This window comes from Dendrobates tinctorius, unplaced genomic scaffold (genome assembly GCF_039654945.1).
Source record: "Dendrobates tinctorius isolate UK_male_01 unplaced genomic scaffold, ASM3965494v1 ptg000156l, whole genome shotgun sequence".
Lineage (NCBI taxonomy): Eukaryota > Metazoa > Chordata > Amphibia > Anura > Dendrobatidae > Dendrobates > Dendrobates tinctorius.
The window spans coordinates 26,074,116-26,096,347 of record NW_027361823.1 but is presented as its reverse complement, the minus strand read 5'-3'; positions in this window follow the sequence as shown (position 1 = coordinate 26,096,347).

Genomic DNA, 22,232 nt, shown 5'->3' with positions numbered 1-22,232 from the left:
GCATCAGGAAAAAGTTTTTTCTTACATTGCTGACTCAGCCTCCAGCTCTATCGCCTCCTCTTCTTCAGTTGTAAAAAGTAAAAGCACTGAGTCGTCATTGGAGGCTCATGTTCATGAACCACACCTTTCCTTGTGTCCTTCACCCCAACCAAGATTGAAGGATGACGCAGGCCATACTACTGATTACTCCATGGAGCTGTTTTCACATACCTTGCCTGGATTATCAAGTGAAATGGTGAATTACCCAGGCCAAGATGAATCTGACATGGAGTGCACTGATGCACAGCCGCTGATGGATGATTCTGCTGGTACATTCACTCAGAGCACTACATTGTCCTAGCAGTGTACAGAGCCAGATTTTGACCCTGATGAGACTCAGGTGCCCCTTCCCGCACACTATACCACCATACACGGTGACACAGAGAAAGGTGCACATGACATAGAAGAGGAGGTGATGGATGACCCAGTTGTTGACCCAGATTGGCATCCATTGGGGGAAGAGGGTGCTGCTTCCAATAGCTCAGATGAGGAGCATCCACAGCAGACATCGACATCGCAACAGCTGTTATCTGGCAGGCCCGGAGCACTCCAAAGACAGGTTCCAAACATCAAAAGAGTTGCTGGACAGCTTGTCCAGAGGGTCAAAAGATCACAGCGTGCTAGGCCGCAAAATGTCTGCCAAAGTAGGAAGAGTGCAGTGTGGCACTTTTTTGAACAAAATTCTCATGATCAGGCCAAGGTTATCTGTAAGAAGTGCACAAAGACCTTTAGCCGAGGGAAAAATCTGAAAAATTTGAATACCAGTTGCATGCTTAGACATTTAACCAGCATGCACTTGCAAGCGTGGACACAACACCAAACCTCAAGTGCCACATGTGCAACTGATCACAACGAAGGTAGTCAGCAACGCTACATTGTTTCCCCCACTGTAAGCCCACCGGTTAGCACAGCAGCAAATGTTGAGGTGTCGTTGCAAGACCACAGCAGTCAGGGAATCCCACTGTTATATCAACGAAAGACTGATTCTAGGCCATCAGAAAGAACACCAACTCCATCACCATCATCAACCCTCTCTCAGTCCGCCCTGTCCACCGCTACTTCCACCATATGCAGCTCTCAAGTCCAGCTCACCCTCCCAGACACTATGAGTAGGTCAAGAAAGTACTCAGTCTCTCATCCGCGTACACTGGGTTTGAACGCCCACATTGCCAAACTAATCTCGTTTGAGATGATGCCCTTTCGGTTGGTGGAAAGCACAGCTTTCCGCGAACTCATGGCCTATGCAGTACCACGCTATGACCTACCCAGTCGCCACTTCTTCTCTCGCAAAGCCATCCCAGCCCTCCACCATCATGTGAAAGACCACATTGTCCATGCACTCAAGCAGTCAGTGAGCGGAAAGGTGCACCTCACAACTGATGCATGGTCCAGTCGGCATGGCCAGGGCCGTTACGTGTCCATCACTGCGCACTGGGTTAATGTGGTGGATGCAGGGTCCACAGGGGACAGCGGTGGTGGGACAGTGCTGCCTAGCCCACGGTATAGGAAACAGTTGGCTGTAGGCGTTCGACCCTCCTCCTCCTCCTCCAGAAGCGAAAGCTCGTCCACAGAGCGCAGTCGTACGAGCACTCCATCTGCAGCTGCCACTGTTGCACACGATGTGTCCCCCTATCGAGCAGCTAGTGGAAAGCGTCAGCAGGCTGTGTTGCAGATGATGTGTTTGGGCGACAGACACACCGCCGAGGTGCTGGCCGAGAACTTGAAGCGACAAACTGAGTCATGGCTGGGCAGTGTACATCTTGAGGCAGGCAAGGTAGTTAGTGATAACGGCCGTAATTTTGTGGCAGCCATAGCCCTTTCAAAACTCAGCCACATACCTTGCTTGGCTCACACCTTGAACCTGGTGGTGCAGTGCTTCCTCAAAAATTATCCGGAGTTAACAGCCCTGCTCCAGAAGGTGCGAAGACTGTGCGCGCACATCCGCCGGTCGCCTGTACACTCCGTTCGTATGCAGAAGCTGCAGCGATTGCTCCACCTTCCCAACCACCGCCTCATTATCGACATTGCAACAAGGTGGAACTCCACCCTGCACATGGTGGAGCGGCTGTGCGAGCAGAGGCAGGCCATAATGCATTTGTGGGAGGATACACGGCCAGGCACTTTGAGAGCAGACATGGAGTTGACAGGCGTGCAGTGGTCGAAGCTGAAAGACCTTTGTAAAGTCCTTCAGTGTTTTGAGGAATGCACACGGCTGGTAAGCGCAGACGACGCCATCCTAAGCATGAGCATCCCACTTATGCGTCTGGTCATGCAAACTTTGACGCACCTTAAGGAGCAGGCGTCTGCAGCCAATGTTGATGAGGAGGAAGAGGAGGAGGGAATCCTTGATGACATTCAGCCATTGTCTGCTCAGGGACCTCTCCTGGACGAGGTGGAGGAAGAAGAGGAGGAGGAGGAGGATGATGGGGATGATTACTTAGGGGAGGAGGATGCATCTCGTGGGGCAAGTGAAAATGTTGGCATGGCAAGGTCTGGTACAGGGTTTGTGTGTGACTGGAGGGATGTGGATTTGCCAGAAAGTGCTCCTCCACCCAGCACTCGCAGTGCATCATTGACACCGGGAACATTGGCCCACATGTCAGATTATGCCTTGCGGATCCTAAAAAGGGACCCCCGCATTGCCAAAATGATGAACGATGACGACTACTGGTTGGCCAGCATCCTGGATCCACGCTATAAAGGCAAATTACAAAACATCATGCCACAGGAGAACCTTGACCTAATATTGGCTAATAAACAAGCAACTCTGGTAAATCGGTTGCTTGAGGCATTCCCAGCACACAACAGCGGTGATGGTTCTCACACGAGCCGTACGGGCCGGGGGCAGCTTGGCAGAGGTGTTCGTGGTGCACACAGCAGAAGTGGCGTTGGAGACAGGGGTTTCATGACAATGTTGTGGACTGATTTTTCAAATACCGCTCACACAACTGGTAATACTGCATCGATGGAAAGTGACAGGAGACAGCAGTTGTCAACTATGGTTACAAACTACTTTTCCTCCCATATCGATGTTCTCCCACACAGGTCATTCCCCTTTGACTATTGGGCCGCTAAACTGGACACCTGGCCTGAATTGGCCCAATATGCCTTACAGGAGCTCGCTTGCCCAGCTGCAAGTGTGCTATCGGAAAGAGTCTTCAGTGCAGCTGGATCAATCCTGACAGAAAAAAGGACCCGTCTGTCAACCCAAAATGTGGATGATCTAACCTTCATTAAAATGAACCACGCATGGGTTTCCAAGGATTTTGTCCCACCTTCCCCTGATGACACATAGGGTGACAGAAAAATGGCTTGCTTTGGTCCACCTCTTCCTGGTACTTCACCTATTTCGCCTTTTGCATCAGCTGAATGTCCAACATCAACATATAACACTTTCTAAAACTCCCTAACTGTGCTGCCTCCCCCCCATGGCTGGGATCACCACCTACCGCACGACACCGTGCGAGTGCCGTTGCCCTGGACAGGTGGGTAGGCCGACTCTTGGGCGCGGGCACTGGCACAGGGTCCCTCATAGTGCAATCAAGTGTCTCTGACAGTGGTGGTGCACACCCGCCGTCAGACACACCGCTGTACTATGAGGGGCCCAGTGCCAGTACCGACGCCCACGAGTGGGCCCCCTTGCTTGGGCAGGGCCCCAGCATTTGCAATCTTTACCTCTCCCTGCTCCTCCGCTGTGTAATCTGGGCCGTCAAATCCATACTGTGCCTGACACCGTCTGAGCCTGCCTCCTGAGACATATATTTTGAATGTGTACGCTATCCATACATGTTATCCGGGGATACGGTACCCTTTCTAACCTTTGTGCAATCACGTGCAATCCATACTGGGCCTAACACCATCTGAGCCTGCCTCCTGAGACATATATTTTGAATGTGTACGCTATCCATACATGTTATCCGGGGATACGGTACCCTTTCTAACCTTTGTGCAATCACGTGCGATCCATACTGGGCCTAACACCATCTGAGCCTGCCTCCTGAGACATATATTTTGAATGTGTACGCTATCCATACATGTTATCCAGGGATACGGTACCCTTTCTAACCTTTGTGCAATCACGTGCAATCCATACTGGGCCTAACACCGTCTGAGCCTGCCTCATGCTGTATAGACATATATTTTGAATGTGTACGCTATCCATACATGTTATCCGGGGATACGGTACCCTTTCTAACCTTTGTGCAATCACGTGCAATCCATACTGTGCCTGACACCGTCTGAGCCTGCCTCCTGAGACATATATTTTGAATGTGTACGCTATCCATACATGTTATCCAGGGATACGGTACCCTTTCTAACCTTTGTGCAATCACGTGCAATCCATACTGGGCCTAACACCGTCTGAGCCTGCCTCATGCTGTATAGACATATATTTTGAATGTGTACGCTATCCATACATGTTATCCGGGGATACGGTACCCTTTCTAACCTTTGTGCAATCACGTGCAATCCATACTGTGCCTGACACCATCTGAGCCTGCCTCCTGAGACATATATTTTGAATGTGTACGCTATCCATACATGTTATCCGGGGATACGGTACCCTTTCTAACCTTTGTGCAATCACGTGCAATCCATACTGGGCCTAACACCGTCTGAGCCTGCCTCCTGAGACATATATTTTGAATGTGTACGCTATCCATACATGTTATCCGGGGATACGGTACCCTTTCTAACCTTTGTGCAATCACGTGCAATCCATACTGGGCCTGACACCATCTGAGCCTGCCTCCTGAGACATATATTTTGAATGTGTACGCTATCCATACATGTTATCCAGGGATACGGTACCCTTTCTAACCTTTGTGCAATCACGTGCAATCCATACTCGGCGTGAGAACGGTTGGCGAGCTGTTAAGCAAGCTACAGCACCTGTCCAGACAAGTACAGGGATTCCCTAGCGAGGAGACTTATTTGATTGTTTTCAATGTTGGGACAGCAATTTTTGGGGAGCACTATACTCTGGAGAATGATAGATGGGGCCCACCATACACTGGAACATTCCAAAGGTGGACATCAGACACTGGAGCAGCATTTACAGGGCCCATTATACACTAGAGCATTAGAAATGGGGCCCATTATGTTTGGAGCATTATTTGGGCCCATAACACAGTGGAGCTTCATCCATGGGGACCAACATATACTGTAGCATTATGTGGAGCTCATCATATACTGTTTCAAACATTATATGGGACCAATGATTCTGTATGGAGAAATAGATGGGCCTCGTCATGAGATGTAAAAAGTGAGGTATTTTTCATTGTACTATACCGCTATTTATCTGCCGTATCGGAGCATGATGAGTTGTGGTATGTGTTAAAGGGGCGCTCTTTCGCCCAGGGCACATGAAAACCTGCAGCCAGCCCTCCCCCCCCACAACTTTAGCCAAATAACCCCCATTTTTCAGTGCGTAACTTGTATTATGAAGTTAATTAAGGTTGACAAGCTTAAGTAAGAAGAATTGATGCTTTTGGCATTCAAATGGGCACTGTAGGTGTGTTTCCTGTCCTCCTCTCACTGCCGACTTTTATTCCCCATTGACTTACATTGGGTTTCGTGTTTCGTGACGACCCCGACTTTTCCCTATAATCGGACGATCTTGCTCGACCCGACTTTTGGAAAAGTCGGGTTTCACGAAACGAAACGCGACCCTAAAAAACCAAAAGTCGCTCAACTCTACTGATTGCTGCTCTTTCTCCCCTTAACCCCTTAGTGACGGAGCCAAATTTTTTAAATCTATCCAGTATCACTTTATCTGGTAATAACTCTGGAACGCTTAAACAAATCCCATTGATTTTGAGAATGTTTTTTCGTGACACATTGTACTTTATGATAATGGTAAATTTAGGTTGAATGTTTTGTGTTTATTTATAAAAAATAAAAGAAATTTTAGAGAAATGTTAAAAAATTAGCAATTTTTAAACTTTGAATGATTATTCCTTTAATACAGATAGTCATACCACTGCAAAACATTAATAAATAACATTTCCCTCATGTCTGCTTTACATCAGCACCATTTGTAAAGTGTTATTTTATTTTGTTAGCCGTTTAGGAGGTTTAAACATGTAGATGGAATTTTTCATTTTTTCATGGAAATTTACCAAATTTATTTTTTTGAGGGACTTATCCAGGTTTGAAGTGACTTTGAGGATCATATATATTAGAAAACCCCAAAAGTGATACCATTTTAAAAACAGCACCCCCTGACATGCTGAAAACTGCAGTCAGGTAGTTTATTAACCCTTCAAGTGATTTTCAGGAATTAATGCAAAGTGGCATGACAGAAATGAAAATGTGTATTTTTACCACCTAAATGCCGCTAACTTCTGAATAGGTTACAACAGTCGTCAGACTCTAAGGCCACTATTTGGTCGTGAATTGCCATGGCAAACATCAGAACCACACAATCATGATCTCAGGGTGCCGATGGGGATAAAGAGGAAGCTCCCACACTCTGTTAACCATTTATATCTAGTCACTATTGAAAGCAGCATCTAAGGGGTTAAACAGATTTGGACGGTGCAAACACTGATCGTGGCTGATGCAGCAAGTTGTCATCTATAGTGTACAGCCGTCAGCTGCTGGATTGTCATGGCGATGCTATTCTCTTATATCTCAGGTCAGTTAAAAGACGTATTGGCGGTCATTAAGGGGTTAAATGCTGCTGTCAATCACTCACAGTGGCATTTAGATGACTTGAGTACGCTTATTCAGTTGCTCTTTAAATGAATCGCATTATCCAAAACTACGGCTAGGCCCACACTAGGTGTTTTTTCAGGGTTTTTTTTTTCTGCAGCAAAACCTAATCTCTTGGCAGGAAAGAAGCTGCAGAAAAAAAACATGTTTCCTTGCCTTTTCTTGTATCTTTTGCTGTGTTTTTGCTGCATTTTTCTTGCTTTTTTTGCAGCAGTTTGGGCCATGGTAGATTTGTCTTTTGTGCATGCTGATAAAGTTTAGTGTTGAAAAAAGACCAATTCTATAGAATCAGGTTTTGGCACAAAAAAACACAGCTAAACCTGATACCTGCATTTTCCTGGGAATTTTCAGCGTTTTTTCACCACCCATACATGTCAATGGGTGAAAAACGCTGAAAAAGCACAGAAAGAAGTGACATGTTATATGTCCAAAAAACCATGCACAGCACAAAATCCAGATGGCAAAAAACAAGGTGTGTGTGCATGAGATTTCAGAAATCTCATAGAGTTTGCTGGTATTGTAAAACGCAGCTAAAATTTGCATTACAAAAACTGCAAAAATGCCTAGTGTGAACTTAGAAGAAGCCTTAGAAGAAGGAAGAAAAAAATGAAAGTGCAAAAAATGAACATAGAGTGTACCAGGATGGAATTCAAAAAGAAATTGGTCCAAAACATGAAAGGTGCAAATTTTTTAATGGTACTTTTCTGTGTGTAGGTTATATTCCTATGAATACTGATGTAAAATAGTGGCTATACATTCAGACGAAAGAATGAGTTTTACATATAACTCTATGATCTGTGATCAACTTTAACCCCTTAAGCCCCAAGGGTGGTTTGCACGTTCATGACCGGGCCAATTTTTACAATTCTGACCACTGTCCCTTTATGAGGTAATAACTCTGAAATGCTTCCATGGATCCCGGTGATTCTGACAATGTTTTCTCGTGACATATTGACTTCATGTTAGTGGTAAAATTTCATTCATATAACTTGCGTTTATTTGTGAAAAAAACTGAAATTTGGCAAAAATTTTTAAAATTTTGCAATTTTCCAACTTTGAATTTTTATGCCCTTAAATCACAGAGATACGGCACACAAAAAACTTGATAAGTAACATTTCCCACATGTTTACTTTACATCAGCACAATTTTGGAACCAAAATTTTTTTTTGTTAGGAAGTTATAAGGGTTAAAAATTGACCAGCGATTTCTCATTTTTGCAACACCATTTTATTTTTACGGACCACATCACATTTGATACCACTTTGAGGGGTCTATATGATAGAAAATACCCAAAAGTGACACCACTCTAAAAACTGCACCCCTTAAGGTGCTCAAAACTACATTCAAGAAGTTTATTAACCCTTTAGGTGCATCACAGGAATTTTTTAAATATTTAAAAAAAAATGAACATTTAACTTTTTTTCACAAAAAAAATACTTCAGGTTCAATTTTTTTTATTTTACCAAGGGAAACAGGAGAAATTAGACTACAAAATTTATTGTGCAATTTGTCCTGAGTACGCTGATACCTGATATGTGGGGGGAACCACTGTTTCGGTGCATGGCTGAGCTCAGAAGGGAAGGAGCGCCGTTTGACTTTTTCAATGCAAAATTGGCTGGAATTCAGATTGGACGTCATGTCACGTTTGGAGAGCCCCTAAAGTACCTAAACAGTGGAAACCCCCCACAAGTGACCCCATTTTGGAAACTAGACCCCCAAGGAACTTATCTAGATGTGTGGTGAGAACTTTGATCCCACAAGGGCTTCACAGAAGTTTATAACGTACAGCGGTACAATTAAAAAATCATATTTTTTCCACAAAAATAATCTTTTCACCCTCAATTCTTATTTTTCCAAGGGTAACAGGACCCTAAAAGTTATTGTGCAATTTGTCCTGGGTACGCTGATACCCCACATGTGGGGGTAAACCACTATTTGGGTGCATGGCAGAGCTCGGAAGGGAAGCAGCGCCGTTTGATGTTTTTGGCTGGAATTGAGATCGGACACCATGTCGCGATTCGAAAACCCCTAATGTACCAAAACAGTGGAAACCCCCACAAATTACACCATTTTGGAACTAGACCCCCCAAGGAACTTATCTAGATGTGTGGTGATAACTTTGAACTCCCAAGGGCTTCATAGAAGTTTATAATATACTGCCGTACAATTAAAAAATCATATTTTTTCCACAAACATGATCTTTTCACCCTCAATTCTTATTTTTCCAAGGATAACAGGACCCTAAAAATTATTGTGCAGTTTGTCCTGAGTACGCTGATACCCCATATGTGGGGGTAGACCACTATTTGGGCGCATGGCAGAGCTCGGAAGGGAAGCAGCGCCATTTGACGTTTTTGGCTGGAATTGAGATCGGACACCATGTCGCGTTTGGAGAGCCCCTGATGTACCAAAACAGTGGAAACCCCCCACAAATTACACCATTTTGGAAACTAGATCCCCCAAGGAACTTATGTAGATGTGTGGTGAGCACTTTGACCCCTCCAGTGCTTCACAGAAGTTTATAACGCCTGGGCGTGAAAATAAAAAATCGTACTTTTTCCACAAACATGATCTTTTCGTCACCAATTTTTTTATTTTCCCAAGGGTACCAGGAGAAATTGGACCCCATAAGTTGTTTCCAATTTGTCCTGAGTACGCCGATACCCCATATGTGGGAGAAAACTACTGTATGGGCACACGTTGGGTCTCGGAAGGGAAGTAGTGACGTTTTGGAATGCAGACTTTGATGGAATGGTCTGCCGGTGTCATGTTGCTTTTGGAGAGTCCCTGATGTACCTAAACAGTGGAAACCCCCCACTAGACCCCCTAAGGAACTTATCTAGATGTGTGGTGAGCACTTTGAACCCCCAAGGGCCCCACAGAAGTTTATAATGCCCGGGCATGAAAATAAATAAATTGTATTTTTTCCACAAACATGATCATTTAGTCCCCAATTTTTTTTATTTTCCCAAGGGTAACAGGAGAAAATGGACCCCAAAAGTTGTTGTCCAATTTGTCCTGAGTACGCTGATATCCCATATGTGGGGGTAAAACACTGTTTGGGCGCATGGCAGAGCTTGGAAGGGAAGGACCACCATTTGACTTTTTCAACTCAGAATTGGCTGGAATTGAGATCAGACGCCATATTGCATTTGGAGAGCACCTGATGTGCCCAAACAGTGGAAACCCCCAATTGTAACTCCAACCCTAACCCCAACACACCCCTAACCCTAATCTCAGCCCTAACCCTAGCCCTAACCCTAACCCTAGCCCTAACCCTAGCCCTAACCCTAGCCCTGACCCTAACCCTAGCCCTAACCCTAACCCTAATGGGAAAATGGAAATAAATACATTTTCTTTTAATTTTATTATTTTTCCCTAACTAAGGGGGTGATAACAGGGGGTTTGATTTACTATTTATAGCGGGTTTTTATATTTGGCAGCTGTCACATGCTAAAAGACGCTTTTTATTGTAAAAATAGTTTTTGCATCACCACATATTGAGAGCTATAATTTTTCCGTATTTTGACCCACCGAGTCATGTGAGGTTTTATTTTTTGCGGAACGAGTTGACGTTTTTATTAATATCATTTTCGGGCATGTGACATCTTTTGATCGCTTTTTATTCCGATTTTTGGGACGCAGAATGAACAAAAACCAGCGTTTCATGAATTTCTTTTGAGGAGGTGCGTTTACACCGCTCCGCATGCGATAAAATTAATAAAGCCCTTTTATTCTTTGGGTCAGTACGGTTACAGTGATACCTCATTTAGGTCTTTTTTTATGTTTTGTCGGTTTTATGCAATGAAAACTATTTTATATAAAAAATAATTATTTTCGCATTGCTTTATTCTGCGAGCTATAACTTTTTTATTTTTTCACTGATGATGCTGTTTAGTGGCTCGCTTTTTGCGGGACAAGATGGCGTTTTCAGCGGTACCATGGATATTTATATGCGTCTTTTTGACCGCGCGTTATTGCACTTTTTGTTCGTCGGAATGATAATAAATCATTATTTTTTGCTTCGTTTTTTATTTTTATTTTTTAAGCGGTTCGCTAAAGGGGTTAACTAATGGGACAGTTTTATAGGGCAGGTCATTACGGACGTGGCGATAACAAATATGTGTACTTTATTGTTTTTTTTTTTTATTTCCAAAAAATGAATTTATTGGGGGAGTATTTTTTTTTTTTTCTAATTTATTTGGTGATTTTTTTAAAATTATTTTAACACTTTTTTTTATTACATTGTCCCAGGTGGGACATCACTGTCCTGTGACAGAGTGCTGATCTGACACATCACAGATCACTGTGACAGATCAGCGATCTGCCACAGGCAGTGCAGCAGACTTTTTCATGCCTGCGCTTTGCAGGCACTGAGGAAGCCGGCTCCCTGCAGGCCCCCGAAGGTCCCCGTTGCCATCTTGGATTCAGGGGCCTGCAGGAAAGGAGCCCCCTGCAGCAGCGCTGCACATTGTGCTGCCATGGGGGGCTCAGGGAAACACGGAGGGAGCCCCCTCCCTGCCGATGCTTCCCTTTAACCCCCGATACACCGCGATCGTGTTTAATCACGGTGTGCAAGGGGTTAACGTGTCGGGGGCGGTCCGTGACCGCCCCTGACACATTGTGCCGGGTGTCAGCTGTGATAATCAGCTGACACCCGGCCGCGATCAGCGGCACTCACCACGTGGGCGCCGCTGATCGCTATGACATACTATCCCGTCCCTGGGAATTAAGTCCCAGGGAATTAAGTCCCAGGGCACATGGATGGGATAGTACGTCATATGGGATTAAGGGGTTAACATAAATTGAAGTCTCTGGCGGCATTACATGACTGGTGTTCTGAGAAATTAGATTCAAAACTCAAAGGAGTAACTAGTTATTACTGTAGTATGAATGTGGTTGTGGTATTGAATCTGACCACAGAAACCTCATTTTTTTCTCTATTTTGAGTATTTGGTTTCCAACCACACTTCAAAAACATCCTTGGAATAATTTGCATCCCATAGCCCTGGTAAGTATTTACATATGTGATGTAGGAAACATAGACTACGAGCACCACTGGGGATAAGGGAAGATATGACTGTATTCTTTGTACAGCACTGTGAAATAAATTAGCTTCCAAGAATTAATATGAAATAAACCTGACTTACTAATACGACAGGTATATCACTTAGGCTGGAGTCACACACAACGAATAAAAAATCGGTCCCATTTTAACGGTACGAAATCACACAAAGATTTCTTGTCCAGGGATCCGTCTGTCATCCCATTTTCCGATGATGAACCGATTTTATTCGCATCTAAGCATCAAATTGACATCCAATGCCAATGCCTGATGCTCTTTCCTGTTGACCTGGAGAAGTCTTGCGATTTAATCGCAAGTCACACGTGTGGTGCGTTTTCAATGGGATTTTTAATCGCACCCATAGTCTTGCATTGTCGAATCCGATCCGAAAATCGGTGACAATCGCAGCATGCTGCGATTGTCTTGGTCCGAGGAACAGATCCGCTAAAAAAACGCACGATGGGAGCAGCACCATAGAATAACATTGGGACGAATGCAATGCGATTTTTTATCGCATTGCATTCGTCCGATTTAATCGCTAGTGTGACTCCGGCCTTACTGTGATAAAGTGATAAAGAACTGAAAATGTGTGAAGGAACTGGATTTGGATATTCGTTTGGTGCTTGCAATTAACTGTTGTCAATCACATCTATTTATTATGGCTAGATCCCAAAGCCACATCCTTTTACCAATTAAAGCTATAGACGTTTTGGACGTTTAAAGAAACACTCCCATCAAAGTTTTTATTTTCTTAAAGGGGTATCCGAGACTTTACAAAAAACAAAAATGTACCTAAGCACTAACAGGCAGGAAATTGCAACTCACCTGCTTGTTGTGCACGGTGCCATTCATCCCTGGCACAGTGTGGTCACAGATCGCTCCTGACTGATATTTTTTTATTTTCATGGCTCAACGTTATAAATTTCTGTAAAACACCTGGCGAGTCAAGGTGCTCATCACCTAGATAAATTTCTTAGGGGGCCTTGTTTCCAAAATAGGGTCACATATATGAGGGATTCCAAATGCAACATAGTGCCCGCAGACCACTCCATCAAAGTCTGCGCTCCAAACCATCACTACTTCCCTTCCGAGCTCTGCCGTGCACCTTAATAGTAGTTTTCCACCACATATGGGGTATCAGCGTACTCAGGAGAAACTGCACAACAATTTTTGGGGTCTATTTTCTCATGTTACCATTGTGAAAATAAAAAAATTGTGGCAAACATTTTTGTGGAAAAAAATTAGATTTTTTATTTTCAGGGTCCTACGTTATAAATTTTTGTAAAGCATCTGGGGTTTCAAGGTGCTCAGCATACATCTACATAGGTTCATTGAGGGATTTGGTTACCAAAATGGGGTTACATGTGTGGGATTTCCACTCTTTAGGCACATCAGCATCTCTCCAAATGCAACATGGTGTCCGCTCTCGATTCCAGCCAATTTTGTGTTCAAAAAGTCAAAAGGTGCTCCTCCCATTCCAAACCCTACCATGCACCAAAACAAAGGTTTTCCCTCACATATTGGGTATCGGTGTACTCGGTAGAAATTTCAAAACAAGTTTTAGGGTCCATTGTTTCCTGCTTCCCTTATGAAATTAAAAATATTGGGTCTAAAAAACATTTTTGTGGAAAAAATGTGATTTTTTTCTATTTTCACGGCTCTAAGTTATAAACTTCTATGAAACTCTGGAGTTCAAGGTGCTCAGCACACATCTAGATAAGTTCCTTGAAGGTTTAGTTTCCAAAATGGGGTCACTTGTGGGGGGTTTCCACTGTTTAGGTACAACAGGTGCTCTCCAAACACGATATGGCATCTGCTCTCGATTCCAGACAATTTTGTGTTCAAAAAGTCAAACGGTGTTCCTTCCCTTCTGAGCTTTGCCATGCGCCAAAACAGTTATTTTCTGCCCACATATCGGTTATCGGCGTACTCATGAAAAGTTGCACAGCAATGTTTGGGATCCATTTTCTCCTGTTACCCTTGTGAAAATAAAAAATTGGGACTAAAAGAAAATTTTTGTGGAAAAAATATGATTTTGTTCTATTTTCACATCTCTAAGTTATAAACTTCTATGAAACTCTGGAGTTCAAGGTGCTCAGCACACATCTAGATAAGTTCCTTGAAGATCTAGTTTCCAAAATGGGGTCACTTGTGGGGGGTTTCCACTGTTTAGGTACAACAGGTGCTCTCCAAACACGATATGGCATCTGCTCTCGATTCCAGCCAATTTTGTGTTCAAAAAGTCAAACGGTGTTCCTTCCCTTCTGAGCCCTGCCATGCGCCAAAACAGTTATTTTCTGCCCACATATCGGTTATCGGCGTACTCATGAAAGGTTGCACAGCAATGTTTGGGATCCATTTTCTCCTGTTACCCTTGTGAAAATAAAAAATTGGGACTAAAAGTAAATTTTTGTGGAAAAAATGTGATGTTTTATTTTCACGGCTTAATGTATACATTTCTGTGAAGCAATACATGAACTAAAAGAAAAATTGGAAAAAGGAGAAAATAAAATATAAGATTTTTTTATTGTTATACAAAATAGAATAAAATGCAATTTTGAAAGAAATTGGTTTATAAAGTAGAGAATAAGGGAATCAGCGACACCCAGTTGCCACACACTGATATAGGTAATGGTATAGGTTGCAATATCTGAACAAAGGCATATAACAGTGAAAAAAATAGCTCTCTCTATGTTATTCCTTAAATACAAGGACACACAATATCTTCTCAATGTTTACATAAAGTGCACAGTGCATGAGAATGATCCAAAGCTAGAACTAAGCCAGATATAAAAAAAGGAATGTATAGATAAATACTATGTCAATCACTACTAATATTTGTGAAAAATATATATATCTATCAGTGTAGAACCAATATATGTTAATAAAAGTAATCCTAAAATAGGAACCACTATTAACCTTTGACAAAGAAGCTGTCAGCCAATATATAAGAGACAATAGATACTGACAGGGATAGAGCCAGAGATAAATATATGTCAGGAATGAATGATAAGTGTATAAGCAAATACCAACCTATCTGTTGTGTGGACTGCAGGACCCATACGCGCGTTTCGCTTCTTGCTTCATTGGGGGGCTTCTTCGGGGTGTTGTTTATTCCCTTATTCTCTACTTTATAAACCAATTTCTTTCAAAATTGCATTTTATTCTATTTTGTATAACAATAAAAAATCTTATATTTTATTTGCTCCTGTTTCCATTTTTTCTTTGGTTCATGTATTGCTTTAATGGATGAGCTCTAATACTGATAGCCTCCTTGTGGTATTTCTGTGAAGCACCTGAGGGTTTAGGTGAAATTGCAAAATACATTTTGCAGTCCCAGGCTTTATTATACTCACCTCGCCCCTCACCAGCATTGCATCTGTTCTCACGTTCTTAAAATAAATTAAGCACAATGGCGGCCATGTCCTTTGATTTGAGTAAAATGAATGGCCAAAAAATCGGGTTCTGGCGAACCTGAATTTGTTTTTTCAAATTCGATATGAATTTGAATCAATTCACTCTGCTTTAGGGCTTAGTAGAAACTGCTACTGGCATTGTCATTACTTTTATATTTTATTTTATACTCTAATAAAATTAGCTTTGTCAGCAGTCCTTCTTGGCTTGAAAAGACCTATCATATCCCAGTCAGAAGAATACAATGCTTTACATATTCTATAGATAAATTTATATTCCCTATAAAATACGAACTTAAAATGAGAAGTGAATACATAAAATGACAAGGACCTTTGCTTGCTTCCTTTGTCATTTTAATACATATCAATGAATGTGTTTTTACTACTGGAGCCTGAATGTCTAATTAATAGACTGGGAATAAAACGTCAACATAAGCGGAATATTCCCCTGATAGTGTATCTACCAAAGAGTCTTTGCAGGAAACTAAGACTGTGCTCCATTTGTTGTTTTAAACACTTTAAAGCAGCCATTAGTTCAACGTTATCAACTTTAATTGAACAGAAAACTTTAATAAAAACAACAGAATGTCTTCTAGAAACAGCTGTCTATACAGATAATCCAGGATTTCAAGCAACAAAGCAGGAAGCTATATACAAAAAAGATATGCCATATTGTCATTTGAAGGACCTCGTGTGTATTACATATGGGTGGGACACTTTTTCTCAAAATCTGCTTTTTACTTTACTTCTCATTATTATCTTATCAGACTATTCACATCATGTAAAGCCCTTTCCTTGCTATTGGTATGTTCCAGGTTCCCATTACAGTAGACTTATTTCCTTTATTTTCCCGACATTATGGCTGCAGAAGATAGCCAAGAAGTGATAGAAAATTAAAGTCAACTCTGAAAATGTAAAGAAAATGATGTCAGACAGGTTTTTAAATATTCTGCAAAACATTTTAAAGAAAAACGTAAGTTTTTGCTAAGTTTGCCACTAATCAGTCCGGTAAAGGACTTGAATGATGATTTTATTTTCTATATTAGCTAGGTAGCATATAATTTCAAACTAAACCCAACTTACAGTGTGTGGAACTTGTATCACAAGAGAAGTGACATATGTGTAGGGAAAGATGATTAACACATAGATGTAGCTACCATTAAAGGAAAACTCCAGCGTTTTTTTTTATTTTAATGCTGGAGTGAAATCACTAATGTAAGTTTCATGTTATACTCATCAACAGTCTCCGTCTTCATCTACTCTTGGCGCCGCTTGGGTCTTCTTTTCCAGTTTGTGACCTGCCAGATCGCTCCAGTCACTAAATGACACCAAGTAGAGATTACTTTACTTTCTTGGAGAAAAATGGCTTTAAAAGCATTGACATCGATTGTTCATCAGTGTCAAACATAAAATCGCATTTAGGTAATGTTAAAGTGAATATGACAGCTGATACATGCTACCCATTCCACTGGCAGCATGTATCAGAGAGTGGCTGCATGACTTCATCTACATAGGTGTAATTCTGAAATGCTGCAGCGTTTCATAGAAAAGCATAGTCTAAAAGCTATCATGGACTGAGCCACGCTGCAGACAAGTCAGACAGGCCGGTCCCTGGCGGCAACAGTCCACCCAGTGCTCTGCATTGATACGTCTCTCTAAGTTCCCATATAGGCAGAGACCTGTCAATCCAGGGAAGTGGGTGGACATCTGCCGTTGGGGAACCACTTGTCCAACTAGTGTTCAGAGTGGCTCGTTCCCTGATGGCTTGTGTCTGCCCTGGATTGACAGACATCTCCCTACGTGCACGTTTGAGCAGAGACCTGTCAAGAGGGAACTGGGTGTACACAAACCACCAGGGACCCGCCTGTCCGGCTAGTCTTCAGTGTGGCTTGGTCCCTGGTGACTTCTGTCCACTGTTGCCCTGGATTGATAAATCTCTCACTACGTTTGTGTATAGGCAGAGACTTGTCAAACCAGGGAAGCAGGCAAGGAGAAGTGGTCAGGGACACTCCTGTCAAACTAGTCTACAGCGCAGCTCAATCACCTGCTGCCATTAAAATAAAACATACCTTGCAGTCCCGCAGCATTTCAATGTCAAAAATACCTCGCTGTTATCATACAGCCAATGTCTGATACATGGTGACCATGTACTTGGCAGCATGTATCAGCTGTCATGTTCTCTTTAAGATTATTTAGTTAGTTGCTTAACTTTGCATCTAGCAAATAAATGAACAATAAAAAAAAATTGTGCACAGGTATACATAGCCTTTAACTAAAGTATGAACCAAAATCCAAATCTGTTTTTGACATGTTTTAAAAGCTTTTCTGATTTCTAGGCTCTGGGGAAAAATCCATTTGTGTCATCTGAGTCAGTGAGCACAGTGCAGTGCGCTAATGGCAAGATAGGCTGTGAACCACATAATACTATGTTATTCATAGTGGAAGTTATTTCAGATTTCAGATGAATTCTGTGTTTGGCTTTAATTCCTCAGTTATGGTGTCTCTTAGCACACGCAGTAAGAATTTTCATAGGACATTTTAGCAATGCTTGAAATTTCTAATATTCCACTTACGACTATTTTATATGGAAGGACCCTGCTATGATTGGGTCACCGAGGAGGAAAAACAAAAACAAGCTAAGTCACAGAAAAACAGAGAGGTTGATAACTATGCAGATTGCAGACCCCTGATCCTAACCACACAACTAGCAGCAGCTGTGGAGCGTTCCTACGATGAATCTAGATGCCTCGTCACAGCTGGAGGACTAAATAAGCCTAAAGCAAGAAAAGGGGAAAACTAACTGCCCCAGAGCAGACCCCAAAGGAATAGACAGCCCGCACACATGTATTGACGGTGAAACAAGATGAAAACACAAACACAGGCAGGAAAATAGGCTGAGCAAACGATAGGGCCCAAACTAACTAGAAAGGACAGAAAAGGAAAGACACTGTCTGCAATCTGCCCAAAAAAACCTACAAAAATAATGTCCAACACTTCTGATAACAAAATTAACCCTGAAGTCACTAGACTTCTCCCACTATATCAGCACTCTGAAATATTCTGAGACAGAGCAAAAAAGAGGCCAATCAAATAAGGGACAAAAAGCAAATTGGCAAATATAGATAAATAAGAGTGGAAATTCAGCACAGCCCCAGCCGGGGCTGGCTGACCACACAAAAAACTGAATAGACCAAAAAAATCAAGTGTGAACATTAGCAGAAACACTTAGCTTGAGATGACTGGAACAGCGCTGAAAATCAAGACCTGAAAAGCCAGAAGGAATCACCAGCACCAGAATAGGGTGTCGGCTGTCTTAAACCAGTCTGAGATTCCAGAGATCCAATCGTTATCCTCATCATCAGGTGGCAGATCTCTACTAATTAAATCAACCTCACTACCTCCTGTTACCACCAGAGGGAGCCCGGAAGGAGAACTCACAACTGGTAGACCAGAAAATGAGTTCACAACAGCACCCCCCCTTGAGGAGGGGTCACCGAATCCTCATTCATGCCACCATGCCGATCAGGATGGGCCCGGTGAAAAGCACGAACCAATCTATTGGCATGAATATCAGAGGCAGAGACCCAAGAATTATCCTCCTGGCCATAACCCTTCCATTTGACCAAATACTGGAGTCTCTGTCTAACCAAACGAGAATCCAATATATTCTCTACCTCATATTCCACATTGCCTTTAACCAATACAGGGTCAGGAGGTGCTGCCATAGGAACTACTGGCTCAACTAACCTCTTCAACAGTGATTTGTGAAATACATTATGGATCTTGAATGTAACTGGAAGAGCCAATCGAAAAGAAACAGGATTAAGAATCTCCAAAATCTTATAAGGTCCAATAAATCTTGGCTTAAATTTTGGAGATGCAAACTTCATAGAAATATTCTTAGACGACAACCAAACGATATCACCCAATGGTCCTATGCAGGTTGGAAAATCGCTTGGCTTTTTCCTGAGAGAGTGACAACTTATCCACCACTTGGTCCCATATCTGCTGCATTCTCTCAACCACAGTGTCCACACCTGTTCAGGACGAAGATTCCACTTGCCCTGAAGAGAGTCGAGGATGAAACCCAAAATTACAGAAAAAGGGTAACATCAAAGTGGCAGAACTAGATCTATTGTTCAGCGCGAATTCGGCCAAGGTCAAAAATGAGACCCAATCATCCTGATCAGCAGATATAAAACATCTTAAATAAGACTCCAAGGTCTGGTTTGTTCTCTCAGTCTGCCCATTGGTCTGGGGATGAAACGCAGAGGAGAAGGATAACTGAATTCCCAGATTGGAACAAAAGGCTTTCCAGAATCTGGAAAGAAACTGGACTCCTCTGTCCAACACAATGTTCTCAGGAATCCCATGTAACCGAACCACCTGTTGTAAAAACAAGGGCACCAACTCAGCGGAAGATGGCAACTTTGGGAGTGGTACAAGATGGAACATCTTCGAAAATCTATCACAAATCACCCAGATAACAGTCATTCTCTGAGCGACAGGAAGATCAGAAATAAAATCCATTGAGATATGGGTCCATGGCCTCTTGGGCACCGGCAGGGGCATCAGCAACCCACTAGAACAAGAACAGGGTTTAGACTGAGAACAAGTCCCACAGGACTGTACAAAATTCCTGACATCACGAGATAAGGCAGGCCACCAAAAAGACCTACTCACCAAATCTCTGGTACCAAAAATACCGGGATGAGCAGCCAATGCGGAGCAATGAACTTCAGACATCACTCTCTTTCTCCACTGGTCAGGAACATACCATTTTCCCATAGGGCAACGCTCAGGTTTATCCTCCTGAAATTCCTCCAGGGCGCTTCTCAAATCGTGAGAAATGACAGAAAGAACTACCCCCTCACCTAGGATGGTAGTAGGCTCGGTCACATTAAGAGAATCAGCAAAGAAACTCCTAGAAAGGGCGTCTGCCTTAACATTCTTAGTGCCCGGAAGAAAAGAGACCACAAAATTAAAATGCGTGAAAAACAAGGCCCATCTAGCCTGTCTAGGATTCAAGCGTTTGGCCAACTCCAGATAAATCAAATTCTTGTGATCAGTGAGGACCACAACTTGATGTCTAGCTCCCTCCAACCAATGTCTCCACTCCTCAAATGCCCATTTCATGGCCAACAATTCCCGATTCCCCACGTCATAGTTGCGTTCAGATGGGGAGAACTTTCGAGAAAAGAAGGCACAGGGATTTATCTTAGAAGTCACAGTGTCTTTTTGGGACAAAACAGCTTCTGCACCAATCTCAGAAGCATCTACCTCCACCTGAAATGGAAGCGAGACATCAGGTTGCCGTAAAACTGGAGCTGAAGTAAATCTCCGCTTAAGCTCCTGAAATGCTGAGACAGCCTCAGGAGACCAATTCAGCACATCAGCGCCCTTCTTGGTCTGATCAGTCAGTGGTTTGACAATACCAGAAAAATTAACTATAAATTTACGATAGAAATTAGCAAAACCCAAAAACTTCTGGAGAGCCTTCAAAGAAGTAGGCTGAACCCAATCATAAATGGCCTGTACCTTGGCCGGGTCCATTTCAATAGTCGATGGAGACAAGATAAATCCCAAAAATGAAATCCTCTGTACACCAAAGAGGCATTTCGATCCCTTAACAAACAAAGAATTCTCCCTCAAAATCCGAAACACAGTCCGGACATGTTCCACATGAGAATCCCAATCACTAGAAAAGATCAAAATATCATCCAGATAGATGATCAAAAACTTATCCACAAAGTCTCGAAAAATGTCATTCATAAAGGACTGGAAGATAGAAGGGGCATTAGTGAGCTCAAAAGGCATCACCAGGTACTCAAAATGTCCCTCGGGAGTATTAAATGCCATCTTCCATTCATCCCCGTGCTTGATGCAAATAAGATTATACGCCCCCTGAGGTCAAGCTTAGTAAACCAGCAGGCACTCATAACTCTGGAGAATAAATCAGACATCAGAGGTAACGGGTACTGATATTTATCCGTCATCTTGTTAAAGGAACAATAAGCAATACACGGTCTTAATGAACCATCTTTCTTGGCCACAAAAAAAACCCAGCACCTAAAGGTGACGAGGATGGTCTAATATGACCCTTCTCCAACGACTCCTTAATATAGGATCGCATAGCATCATGTTCGGGTACTGATAAGTTGAAAAGCCAACCCTTGGGAAATTTACACCCAGGCATCAACTCAATTGCATAACTCCTATGAGGAGGCAAAGATGCAGACTTACTCGCACTAAACACATTAGAAAAATCGGCCAGATAATCAGGAATAACATGAGACTGAGGAGAGGTGGAGAAAACAGGAGCGTCCCTAAGAACACACTGACAACCCCAACTCATTACAGACCCAGATTTCCAATCCAAAACTGGATTATGAGTTTGCAACCAGGGAAAACCCAGAACAATAGTATCATGCAAATTATGCAGCACCAAAAATTTACAATTTGTTGGTGGTCTGGGGCAACTCGCATTATCACCTGGGTCCAAAACTGAGGTTTATTCTCCGCCAAAGGAGTAGCATCAATACCTCTCAAAGGAATAGGCGTCCACAGAGGCGTCATGGAAAAACCACAACATTTAGCAAAGTACAAATCCATCAGATTCAAAGCTGCTCCTGAATCCACAAAAGCCTTAGTGGAAAACGCGGATAAGGAGCAGATCAGAGTAATTGCCAAAAGGAACTTAGGTTGTACACTGCCCACAGCAAATGTGTGTGCAAAACATTTCTCTCATTTAGGGCAGACAGAAATAGTATGAGAGGCGTCTCCACAGAAAAAACACAGCTTATTACGCCTTCTAAACTCCTGACATTGCACCCTAGACAAAACCCCATCACATTGCATAGGTTCAGACGTTTGTTCAAAAGGTGGCAGCGCCTCCCGTGTAGTTTTACGTTCACTTAAACGCCGATCAACTTGATTGGCTAATGACATAGAATCATCCAGACCAGGGGGAACAGGAAATCCCACCATAACATCTTTT